Genomic DNA, 13,526 nt, shown 5'->3' with positions numbered 1-13,526 from the left:
AAAATAGTAATTTGTCTTCTTAAAGTCTTTCTTGACGGGAAGTTTTAATTCTCTATACAACGTATCGCTCCAACAAGAGTATGTGTCAGTAGATTGTGCATTTACTTAATAGAATCTTTTCCGCTAAGCCTGCCTATATTATAAGTTTTTTTTGTCTAATATATAGACTTTATATTTGGCAAAAAATAAATAAAAAGCCTAATAATATAAGCAGGTTTTAGCGGACTATCTAAGTAGAATCTACTCTGTGTCACTATAATTTGCGAGGTGTCACTTTCGATATTTCATCTGTCGTCCTTTGACTTTGCGTGTCTTTCGTTTTGAAAATTTGACATTATTTAGGTTTTGTTCAACTACAGCTTAGACATGATATATTAAACAGGGTCTTAAACCTTAATTGTCCATTCGAGATCTCATTTTACACTCTTCTATTTCAGGTTTACACGGTTATTTCAGTAATACAAACTTTATTCTAGTCCTACATATTTTACTATTAATTTGTATGGATATACATGTAAACCCCGATCAAGGTACAAACACTGATATATTGACTATATTCCACATAAATATTCGCAGCTTAGAAATAAAATAACTCACCCCCAAAACATTGCAGGTGAATTCCACGTAGTATGCATCACCGAATCTCATTTATACAGACCGTGTACATTCCTATGGTGGAGGTGTTGTCGTCTATATATCTTATTATATTTATGCCAAACGTTGTCTTGACTTAGAATTTCCATCAGGTGAAGTCGTATGGGTAGAATATTCTTTAATAATTCCTCATACCTCCTTTGCACAGTTTACAGACCCAATGATAGTATAAATCCTTTTTGGGAACAATTTAAAAACTCCACTGAAAGCGCACTTGATGAAAATCGGCATGTAATAATAGTTGAAGACTTGAACATTTATTGACTCTCAGAAACCCGTCACAAATACTTAGTGATAGTATACGTCCATATTCCTTTTCCAATGTCATACACTAATTAACCTACACGTGTAGGTCGAACGCGCGCTTCGTCACTAGATCCCGTGCTGGTCAGCGATGCGTGCGAAATAGAGCTTTCCGGTGTTATCGATGTATGTAGATCACGATATATTTCTGACCATGATATCGATGCCACTATGGTTGAAATGTACTAATAATTGTTTACGTTCGATCTGGTGACCATGCTATAAAAATGCTAATTACCGATACTTTAATGATCTTATACAAAATATGCCAGGTCCCTGTGGTTGTTATTTAGAGGCGCTCAATCATGTAATGATATGTGTAAATTATTTTCTGGAAAAAAATACTCAGAATATGCCCGTGTTTGTATTCACACTAAAAATATTATTATAAGACCTAATGATAAGCCGTGTTTACATATGAATTACGACATGAAATAAGAGTGAGAAATAGGTTACATAAAAAACTTAAACGTAGCTATTCATTGCTAAATTTAGATAAATTTTAAAAAGCAAAGAAATCATGTCAATAATTTAAAACGCAGAACCAGGGAATTATTTTTCGCTAATGTAAATGGACTATTAGACAATTTTGTCAAAAACAACCAAATTGATTTCTAGAAACTTCTGCGCAATTTAATAAAGAGTTGTGATACAGTTTCTAATATCCCCATTAAGATATCCTGTTAATAATACTATTATGGTAGATAATGAACGATAAGCTAATGTTTTAAACGATTACTTTGTATCTATATCAACCCTATGTGATACTGGTGTTCCCTTACCATATGTTAATACCAGAACACAAAGTCGCATGGGCGATGTTTTTTTGCGCATTCTGGTATTATCGATATTCTAAGTTCCTAGACATAGGCAAAGCTGTAGGTATTGATAAAATATTACTATAATAAATATATATATGTATACTGTTGGTTAAAACATTTCGTGCCAGGTCCCTGTGGACATGATAAATAGACTTATCTGATTAAAATACAGATTCTTATAACCACTCCCTTCAAAAGAGGATCTGACAACATCCCATAAGAGGTCATATTCGCATGACCTTTATACCACCTGTACATCAAATCAAAAGCATTTTATACACCTAGCTACATCAGTTGAAAACGCCATTTCGTCCCAGTATAAATGTACACTTAGTCATCTCGCCCAAAGAGCACAACAAAGCTAAGTGTGTATTTATTTTTTTGGGGCGAGATTTTTTTTTTATCTCTTTGGGCGAGATGACTATGTATATTAAATAATTCTGACTGTTTTTAGCTCACCTGGCCCAAAGGGCTGGTGTAACGTTGAAAATGGACCCCGTTGAAAACTGATCTAGGATCACTTTTCAACGTTGAAAAATGACCCCGAAAACCGTTGAAAACTGAACTTTCAGCGCACTTTTTACACCGACCCGTTGGAAATAGACCCCGTTGAAAAGTGACCCTATAAGAACTTGTTTTTACACAACAACACAACACGACACCACAACACCACGAAACCACACAGCACCGCAACACACCAACAACACAACAACGCAACACAACACAACACCACACAACAAAACACAACAAAATAAACACAACATCACACAACACAACATCACAACATAACATCCCACAACACAACATCACAAAACATAACATCACACAACATAACAACGCATCACACTTAACACAACATCACACAATACACAACCACAACACAACCACGCAACAACAATACAACAACATCCAACAATAACACTCAACTAAATAAAAAAAACGAGACATGACAATAATGATGATTGATTATGATGATGTTGTTTATGTAGATGAAGATAATGCGACTAATTTTTTAGTATAACTACATATAGTTGATGATGATGATGTTCTTTTTGATGATTATGATCATGACAATGATGAGGATGAAGATAATGATGTTTGATGAAATATGATGATGATGATGATGATGATGATGATGATGATGATGATGATATTACATGTTGTTGATAATGATTAAGATGATGATAAATGATGATGATGATATGATGATGAGAATGATTAAGATCACAATACAACATCACACAACAACACAACATCACACAACAGCACAACACTACAACAATACAACACCGCCTAACAACACAACAATACATAACAACACAACACCCGACAACAACACAACATCACACAACATAACGCAACAACACATCACAAAAACATCACGTAACAACACATTACACAAACACGGAACAACAACACAACACACAAGATAACGCAACAACACATCACGTAACAACACATTACACAAACACGGAACAACAACACAACACACAACAACACAAAACACAGCCACACAGCACACAACAACACACAAGACAACAACACACCAATGACTCACAACACAATAACATGACACAACCACACATGACAACACCACACAACACACACAACAACACAACACCACACAGCATAACAACACAACACCACACAACATAACAACACAACATTACATATCAACAAAACACCACACAACACAAAAACACACAACCACAAAACGACACAACAACACAACAAAACCACACGCAGAACACAACATAACTGATCCATACGCAGATATATATAATACATGCATTCTTCTATTGCACGGAATACATATATATTAACAATTACTGAATATCTGACAAACGTTAAATTGTCGGAAATATAATCATAAAAAAAATCATTAAGAAACAAATCAATAATATCCCATAATTATAGTTTTGTAGCACTATCCACTGGTACTCGAAAGTGAACACCATATAGTACAAACTTTGCATGCAGTTGATAACAACAATTCCTTTTTATTTACTACGTTACCTCGGTGTTATATAGCAATTCCTCAGTTTGAGAACAATTAAATAAACATTATCTACACGGACGAACAAAATGACTATAGAAAAAAATGAAAGTTTTGTAGTGCCGTATTCTCCATAATAAACATACAAGCACCTAAAATATTTAAATGAAGGTATTTGTTACGATGATAACAATACCAATTTCAATTCAAATCGAGGTGATTACATAATTTAAATACCAGCACAGAAGGGGCTTATATTAGGAATGGCGATAACAGAATTCGAGAATTATGTTTGTGCAACAGTTATAAATGCGAATGTACTAGAGTCATTTTTCAACAGACACTCCGTTGATAGTTTGCCAAGGTCATTTTTCAACGGTCATTTTTTCAACAGACCTGCCGTTGAGAATTGACCCTAGACACTGTCAATTTTCAACGGCATGTTCAATTTTCAACGGTATTCGGGGTCTGTTTTCAACGTTGAAAAATGACCCGACGTCAGTTTTCAACGGAGGTCCATTTTCAACCATTTCACACCGGTGAGCTTATGTCAAGGCGCGGCGTTCGTCGTCCATCCGTCCGTCCGTCCGTCAACATTTCTTTAAATCGCTACTAGTCATAGAGTTCTGCATGTAATGTTACCAAACCAAATTTGGCCAGAAACATCCTTGGGTGAAGGGGAACAGAGGTTGTATAAATTTTGGCTCTGATACCCCGGGGCAGGAGGGGTGGGGCGCAATAGGGGAAATAGAGGTAAGTCTTTAAATCGCTACTAGTCATAGAGTTCTGCATGGAATGGAACCAAATTTGGCCAGAAACATCCTTGGGGGAACATAAATTTTGGCTCTACTAGTCATAGAGTTTATAAATTTGGCTCTGACCCCCCGGAAAGGGGAAAAAGAGGTAAATATTAAAATTCCTTTAGAACAGAAACAATGAACCCGTATTCAGAACATAACTTGGCATTACAAACCAGGTGAGCGATACATGCCTCTTGTTTTTAAACTGTTTCGTCCCAAGACATGATTCTGGCAGCAGCAATATTTTTCAAAAGGTGACCCTTAATGGGATGTTGTCAGATCCTCTTATCAAACGTACGTAGTGATGATAAGGATCTGTATTTTAATCAGATTGGGACTAGTCTGGAGTAGCTGGGGCTAAAAGGGCTAACTTTGGTCATATTTACTGAGTTAAAGGCCCTCTGATTTAATATTCTGGTTGAGGATTATTTTCAGAAGTTACCAGAGATTATTTAATACATGTAGTTTGTGTAATACATAAAGGGAGACAATCTCACTTTCACACTCCCAATCAAATTTCTGATTTATATTGGTCAATCAATCAATATCCATCTTTCCATACTTTTGTTAGCTTTCTTTTTTTTATATAAATAATCATAATCTTTATTGTATGTTTTCAGAATATATTCCACACACTCATTTGCTTTCATTCTCTTACTCTTTCATTATGGTTTAAGATAAAAACATAAGAAACATTTCGTTTTGATTTTTAGTTATAATTCTTTAGTATATTGTCAATGTACCTTTTTGTAATACTGCTATAATTTTTGTGAATTTAAAATTAAGTGTTTTTTATGATGGCATCTAATTTATCTTTATACAAATATCTTGCTATCTATACAGGTGGTCATGAAATGTATTGTCTCTCCCCCCCCCCCCCCCCCCCCTTCATTGGTCAGCCAATCAAAAAATGTTCGAATAAATAACATCATACGTATAATGCTACAATCACACTAAAATATATATTCTTTCTCTCGCAAATGGTAACCACGAAATGGTGGCCGTTTTTGGAGACTATATGTTTCAGTTTTCCGAGACCCGAGTGACGACAGGAAGGGCAACATGGTAAGCATCCTTGGATGATGACGATGGATGGTTTAACCTCCATGAATGGTAAACTGGAAGTCATGAAAAAAACTACCAACTGCATTTAGGTAAAGTATACTTTAATTTACGTATTTGTTAAGAATATTTTATCGTGGAAAAAACATATTTTTAATCGAATTACTGCTCATGATTGAAATCGACATGCGACATGTTGTGACAATGTCGCATTTGCCCATTGTTCATAGCGCAAAGACTGTTTGCATGGCACAATGTTCACAGTGCATGTCGTTTCGAAACAATGGCGTTTCGAAACAAGCACTTCAAATATATATTGCCATTATACTAATTATATATTTTCTTTCGCAAATGGTAACCATGAAACGAGGCCCGTGTTGGAGACTTTATCTTTCAGTTTTCCGAGACCCGAGTGACGACAGGAAGGGCAACATGGTAAGCATCCTTGGATGACGACGGATGGTTCTCCTTCATGAATGGTAAAAAAGAGTCGTGAAAAACTACCAACTGCATATAGGTAAGTATCCTTTAACTTACGTAATTGTAAAGAAATTATTCTAAATAATGAATGATTATCATTTTGTGCAACTATACGTCATTCGACAACTCGACATGCGCCATGCGACAGTGTGTTTGTTGCATAGCGCATTGTCGTACTTGTGTCAAATGACTGTTGTACGTCACTATCGCCAGCCAATTGCCGTACTGTTTGCATGACCCATTTGTCGTATTTCATTAGACTGTGGAAATAAGCACGTGATATATACTGTCTACCAACGCATAATATTATAGCTTGCTTTCTCTCGCCAAATGGTAAGCAACTCCGTAAACTGTTGTTTAGAGACTATGTAGTTTATCCGACCCGAACAGACAGTCAAGGGCCAACATTCTAAATTGAAATGACGATCGGATGGTTCGCTTTCCATGAATGGTAAAAAAAGAGGTCTTGAAAAAGACACCATCGTATTACTTATACCTTGCGTTTTCTGTTGAAAAGAAACATGCAATTTGATCGACTATACGGCATGCTAACAACTACGACAATGCGCCATGTGACAATGTGTTTGTCGCATAGCGCATTGTCGGACTGTTGCATGGCATAATGTCGCACTGTCGCATGGCGCATAGTAGTATTGATTGATGTCTTGAAATAAGCACATCATACATACTGCTATCACACTAATTATATACTGCTTTCTCTCGCAAATGGTAACCACGAGATGTGGTCCGTACCATATGTTTTAGTTTTCAGAGACCCGAGTGACGACAGGAAAGGCAACATGGTAAGCATCCATGGATGACGACGGATGGTTCACCTCCATGAATGTTAAACTCAAATCGTCATGAACTACAAACTGCATTTAGGTAAGTATAAAAACGTGACAAACATATATCCAGAATATCTGCTCATATTAATTGTAAAGACACTGTTACAAATATTGAATTTGTCTCACTATCGCATGACCTATTGGCGCACTGTTGCATGACTCATTGTCGTATTCATTGATGTTTCGAAATAAGCAAGTCATACATACTTATATTAAAATAATTATATACTTCTTTCTCTGCAAATGGTAACCACGTGGGGTGGCCATTTTTGAAGACTATATGTTTCAGTTTTCCGAGACCCGAGTGACGGCAGAAAGGGGAACATGGTAAGCATCCTTAGATGTCGACTCATGGTTAACCTCCATGAATGGTAAGCTGGAGTCATGAAAAACTACCAACTGCATTTAGGTAAGTATACTTTAACTTACGTAATTGTAAAGAAACTATTCTAAATAATGAATGTTTTTCAATTTGTGCAACTATACGCCATGCGACAACTCGACAATGCGCCATGCGACAGTTTGTTGCATAACGCATTGTTTTATTTTCGCATAGCATATTATCGCACTATCGCATGACCACCCATTGTCGCACTGTCGCATGACACACTGTCGTATTCATTGACGTTTCGAAATAAGCACGTCATATACACTGCTATCACTGATTATATACTTCTTTCTCTCGCAAATGGTAACCACGTACGGTGGCCGTTTTTAGAGTCTATATGTTTCAGTTTTCTGGGACCCGAGTGACGACAGAGAGGGCAACATGATAAGCATCCTTAGATGTCGACTCATGGTTAACCTCCATGAATGGTAAACTGGAGTCATGAAAAACAACCAACTGCATTTAGGTAGGTATACTTTGATCTATGTATTTGTTAAGAAACTATTCTAAATAATGAATTTTTATCAATTTTATCGACTTTACGCCATGCGATAACTCGACAATACGCCATGTGACAATGTTTTTGTCGCATAGTGCTTGTCGGACTGTTGCATGGCATAATGTTGCACTGTCGCATGGCGCATTGTCGTATTGATTGATGTCTCGAAATAAGCACATCATATATACTGCTTTCACATTAATTATACACTTCTTTCTTTCACAAATGGTAACCACGTGAGGTGGCCGTTTTTGGAAACCATATGTTTCAGTTTTCCGAGACCCGAGTGACGACAGGAATGGCAACATGGTAAGCATCCTTGGATGACGACGGATGGTTCACCTCCATGAATCGTCACAAACTACAAACTGCATTTAGGTAAGTATAAAAACGTGAAAAACTTATATCCAGAATACCTGCTCAGTTTAATTGTAAAGACACTGTTCTAACTAATGAATTTGTATCAATTTGTGCGACTATACGTCATGCGACAACTCGACAATGCGCCATGCGACAGTGTGTTTGTTGCATAGCGCATTGACGTTTTGTCGCATGACATATTGTTGCACTATCGCATGGCATATTGACGCACTGTCGCATGACCCATTGTCGTATTCATTGACCATATCAATATATACTACTATCACACTAATTATATACTTCTTTCTCTCGCAAATAGTAACCACGTACGGTGGCCGTTTTAGAGACTATATGTTTCAGTTTTCTGAGACCCGAGTGACGACAGGAAGGGCAACATGGTAAGCATACTTGGATGTGGACTCATGGTTAACCTCCATGAATGGTAAACTGGAGTCGTGAAAAACTACCAACTGCATTTAGGTAGGTATACTTTGATTTAAGTATTTGTAAAGAAACTATTCTAAATAATGAATCTTATCAATTTTATCGACTTTACGCCATGCGATAACTCGACAATGCGCCATGTGACAATGTTTTTGTCGCATAGTGCATTGTCGGACTGTTGCATGGCATAATGTTGCACTGTCGCATGGCGCATTGTCGTATTGATTGATGTCTCGAAATAAGCACATCATATATACTGCTTTCACATTAATTATACACTTCTTTCTTTCACAAATGGTAACCACGTGAGGTGGCCGTTTTTGGAGACCATATGTTTCAGTTTTCCGAGACCCGAGTGACGACAGGAATGGCAACATGGTAAGCATCCTTGGATGACGACGGATGGTTCACCTCCATGAATCGTCACAAACTACAAACTGCATTTAGGTAAGTATAAAAACGTGAACAACGTATATCCAGAATACCTGCTCAGTTTAATTGTAAAGACACTGTTCTAAATAATGAATTTGTATCAATTTGTGCGACTATACGTCATGCGGCAACTCGACAATGCGCCATGCGACAGTGTGTTTGTTGCATAGCGCATTGATGTATTGTCGCATGACATTTTGTTGCACTATCGCATGGCATATTGACGCACTGTCGCATGACCCATTGTCGTATTCATTGACGTTTCGAAATAAGCATATCAATATATACTGCTATCACACTAATTATATACTTCTTTCTCTTGCAAATGGTAACCACGAGAGGTGGCCGTTTTTGGAGACTATGTTTCAGTTTTCCGAGACCCGAGTGACGACAGGAAGGGCAACATGGTAAGCATCCTTTGATGTGGACTCATGGTTAACCTCAATGAATGGTAAGCTGGTATCTTGAAAAACTACCAACTGCACTTTGGTAAGTATACTTTAAGTTAATTTAATGCTAAGTTAATTGTAATGAAACTGTTCTAAATAATCATTTTTATCAATTTGATCGACTATAAGCCGTGCGACAACTCGACCATGCGCCATGTGACAATGTGTTTGTCGCATAGGGTATTGTCGCACTATCGCATCCGGACTTATGGCAGCTGCCATGTAAAAGTTCTAAACAAGATTACCAATCTTTAAAATTTTCAATTCACAGGGTAGATAACCATAACGACCCTTTGGAGGTGACAGTATCTGTGAAACAGTTTTGTACGGGAACTTCTGAAGTAGGTCTTCACACAAGATGCAGGTCCAGATATATTTTCAGTGAGAGGGTTAAATACATAAGGGTGGTGCTAATGTTGCTGTGTAAATTCATCATTGTTTTATAGCTGTTGCTATTGCTGGTGCTTGTTGAATTCGTTGTATACCGTCTGCTTCAAACCATGTAACTTGTCACCATCTTAATGTTTGTGTCTTAAGATGTCGCTTTAAATCATAAAGCCACATATATTCTCTCAAGCAAAGATGACATTGGTGCTTCTTCCGTTAGACAGGGGACTTCTTCTTCGACTAGGGGTGTTGGTATAGGATTTGAACATCCTACCTGATTATGCTTCTTCTTGTGAAGTAGGTACTTATCTCATCGAGTAAATGTTCTGCTGCCATTTTTGCATCTTTATTTTCCGCTTAGATTGGCCATTAGGCTTGACTTGTGACTAAAGCTTTGGTCACAGGTGCCACAACGATAATCCAGGCGGGCTCTGTGATGGCAGTTCAAATTTCTGATCGAAGAACGGACATTCTACGTAATAATTGCACAGTCAATTTTATTGTTTTTGTCATCAACTGCGATGCACCACTCCAAAAGCGTCCACATGAACTAGGGTGTACCGATTTAGGGCGGGATTACTTTTCTAGACGGAAAGAAAGAAAATAAGTAATCCGTCCCCGTAATTATCGGCAACCTTTCCGACTTATAGTTCATGTGGACACTTTCAGGGTAGTGCTGTGCTGTTGGGAACAACTGCATTGAATTGACTGTGCAATTGCTGTAGAACGTCCGTTCTTCAAGTAGAAAATTGAATCGCCATCACAGAAAGCCCACCTGAATTATCATTGTCACAACGATAATCCAGTCGGACTTTTCGACGGTTGTTTCATTTGATTGAAGAACGGTTTTATGTCAATCGCACAGTAAACTTTATCGCTTTTGTCATCAACTGCGATGCACCACTCCAAAAGCGTCCCCATGAACTAGGGTGTACCGGTTTAGGGCGGGATTACTTTTCTAGACGGAAAGAAAGAAAATAAGTAATCTGTCCCCGTAATTATCGGCAACCTTTCCGACTTATAGTTCATGTGGACACTTTAAGGGTAGTGCTGTGCTGTCGGGGATAACTGCATTGAATTGACTGTGCGATTGCCGTAGAACATTCGTCATTCAATCAGAAAATGGAACTGCCGTCACAGAAAACCCGCCTAAATTATCATTGGGGCACCTGTGCCCAAAGTCCACAAGTCAAGGCTGGTACGTCGGCATGAGTCGGCTTCCAGTGCTAAATGAAGCGGACAATTCAGATGCAAAAATTGCAACACAACATTTATGCGATGAGAAGTATCTACGTCACAAGAAGAGCCATAATCAAGTAGGAATGTTCAAATCCTATATCAACACCCCTAGACTAAGAAGAAGCCACCTGTCTAACGGAAGAAGCATCAATGTCATCCTTGCTTCAGAGAACAATGTGGCCATTTGAGTTAAAGCGGCATCTCGGCCACAGACATTAAGATGGTTACAAGTTACATGCTTTGATGCAGACTCTTTATGACAAATTGTAAACAACAGTAGCATCAGCAGCAACTATTAAACAATGATGAATTTACCTAGCAACATCGACACCACCTCATTGTGTTTAAACACCTTTTTACAGCAAATTATCTGGACCTACATCTTGTGAGAAGACCTTCTCAAAGTTCTCAATTAACTGTTTGGCAAAGATACGGCCACCTCCACAAGGACGGTATGGTTATCGGATGGCGGAGAAGACAAGCATGTAGCCTGTAACAATGGAGAAGACATGAAGACTCGAGGGAAGAAAAAATAACAAACACGAAGCCTTTGATACCATAATGAGGTAAGCCAGATCTGCTACAACGATGAGGAATGGGTTAGGAAATATGGAAATTACGATAATGAAGGAATGTCAGAGAAACAAGGTACTGGTGAAAATGGAGGGAACATGAAACTTGTGGAAATGAACATGTTTGTTGCAAAGTTTAAGTCCAATTATAAGATACATTCTTCAGTTACAAACTGATTCAATACACGAAAAAGTCAGAGATGATGTAACAGAAGTCATTGATGTTGGAATCATTGTAATGAATACCTTTCAGTTGGCATTCATAGCCAATCAGACGACCATCAGGATAATGACAACCATCAGGATAGTGACGACCATCAGGATAATGACAACCATCGGGATAGCGACGACCATCAGATGGCAGACATTCCTGGATAGTGACTAAAATTAAAATTGGTATTTCCAAGGTATAATATGTTTTTGAGAATGAACGTTTTGTGTCATTTCTGTACTTGTTTGGAAAAAACTTTTTGGAAAATAAAATAAATACAAGAAAATTTACAATTAGGTCTGGAATATCGGAAAGCGGAAGAATAGTTTTCGTAAAGTACATGTATTTGAAAAGAAAAAAGATAGATTGTTTTACAATTTTGATAAGCAACTTTAACTAATAAAAATAGATAATGTATTGGCTTGTTTTATTCATGTATTTTCCACTATACTAATGATATCAATATTTCTCCCAGAGTGACAACCATCAGGATAGTGACGAACATCAGAATAGTGACAACCATCAGGATAGTGACGAACATCAGAATAGTGACAACCATCAGAAGTGACGAACATCAGATAATAACAACCATCAGGATAGTGACGAACATCAGGATATGAACAACCATCAGGATAGTGACGAACATCAGGATATACAACCATCAGGATAGTGACGAACATCAGGATAATGACCATCAGGATAGTGACGAACATCAGGATAATGAAAACCATCAGGATAGTGACGATAGTGACAACCATCAGGATAGTGACAACCATCAGGATAGTGACGAACATCAGGATAATGAAAACCATCAGCATAGTGACGAACATCAGGATAGTGACAACCATCAGAACAGCGAGAACCATTAGGATAGCGACGAACATCAGGTAGTGACAATTATCTTAATAGTGACAACCATCAGGATATTGACAACCATCAGATTAGGATAGTGACAACCATCAAGATAGTGACACCGGATGGCAGACCATTGGTGATAAGCAGAGCTCCATTCAGGTACATTTACTATTAAACTCAAATGAAAAGTTATTATTATGAAACATGTTTGAATTGTAAAATTAAACTGCAGTATAATTGCTCACGTACCCTTTTTTCCAAATGTTCAAATTGCCTGTTATCTTTGGTCCAGCATCCATCAATTATTGTTAACGCTATTTCTCCAAAAGTAGAAAAGGGATCTATCTCGGATTTTAATAGTTGAAGTTTGTTACTACAATCTTTGATAGAAACTATAACAATAAATAATGGAGTTAAATGATTTAATTATTATATCATATGTTTTCCACCATACTGAAAGATTTCCCTTTCTTCCCGAATGGCAGTTCCAACATTTGGATCTCTTTTAGTGAACTGCTTTGCTTTGGATTCGTCTCGTTGACTCCACGATGTTTCAGTTTGGTAACTCTCGTTGGCAATACCAATTGGTTAGCATCTCAGGATGGCGACACCATCATTATAGTGATATCTGACCATCAGGATAGTGACAATTTAACCATCAGGAGTGTGACAACCATCAGGATAGCGACAACCACCAGAATAGTGACAGCCAGCAGAATAGTGACA

The sequence above is a fragment of the Argopecten irradians genome, chromosome 1, assembly GCF_041381155.1.
Source record: "Argopecten irradians isolate NY chromosome 1, Ai_NY, whole genome shotgun sequence".
In the NCBI taxonomy this organism is placed as follows: Eukaryota; Metazoa; Mollusca; class Bivalvia; order Pectinida; family Pectinidae; genus Argopecten; species Argopecten irradians.
Note: the sequence above shows the minus strand (reverse complement) of the source record.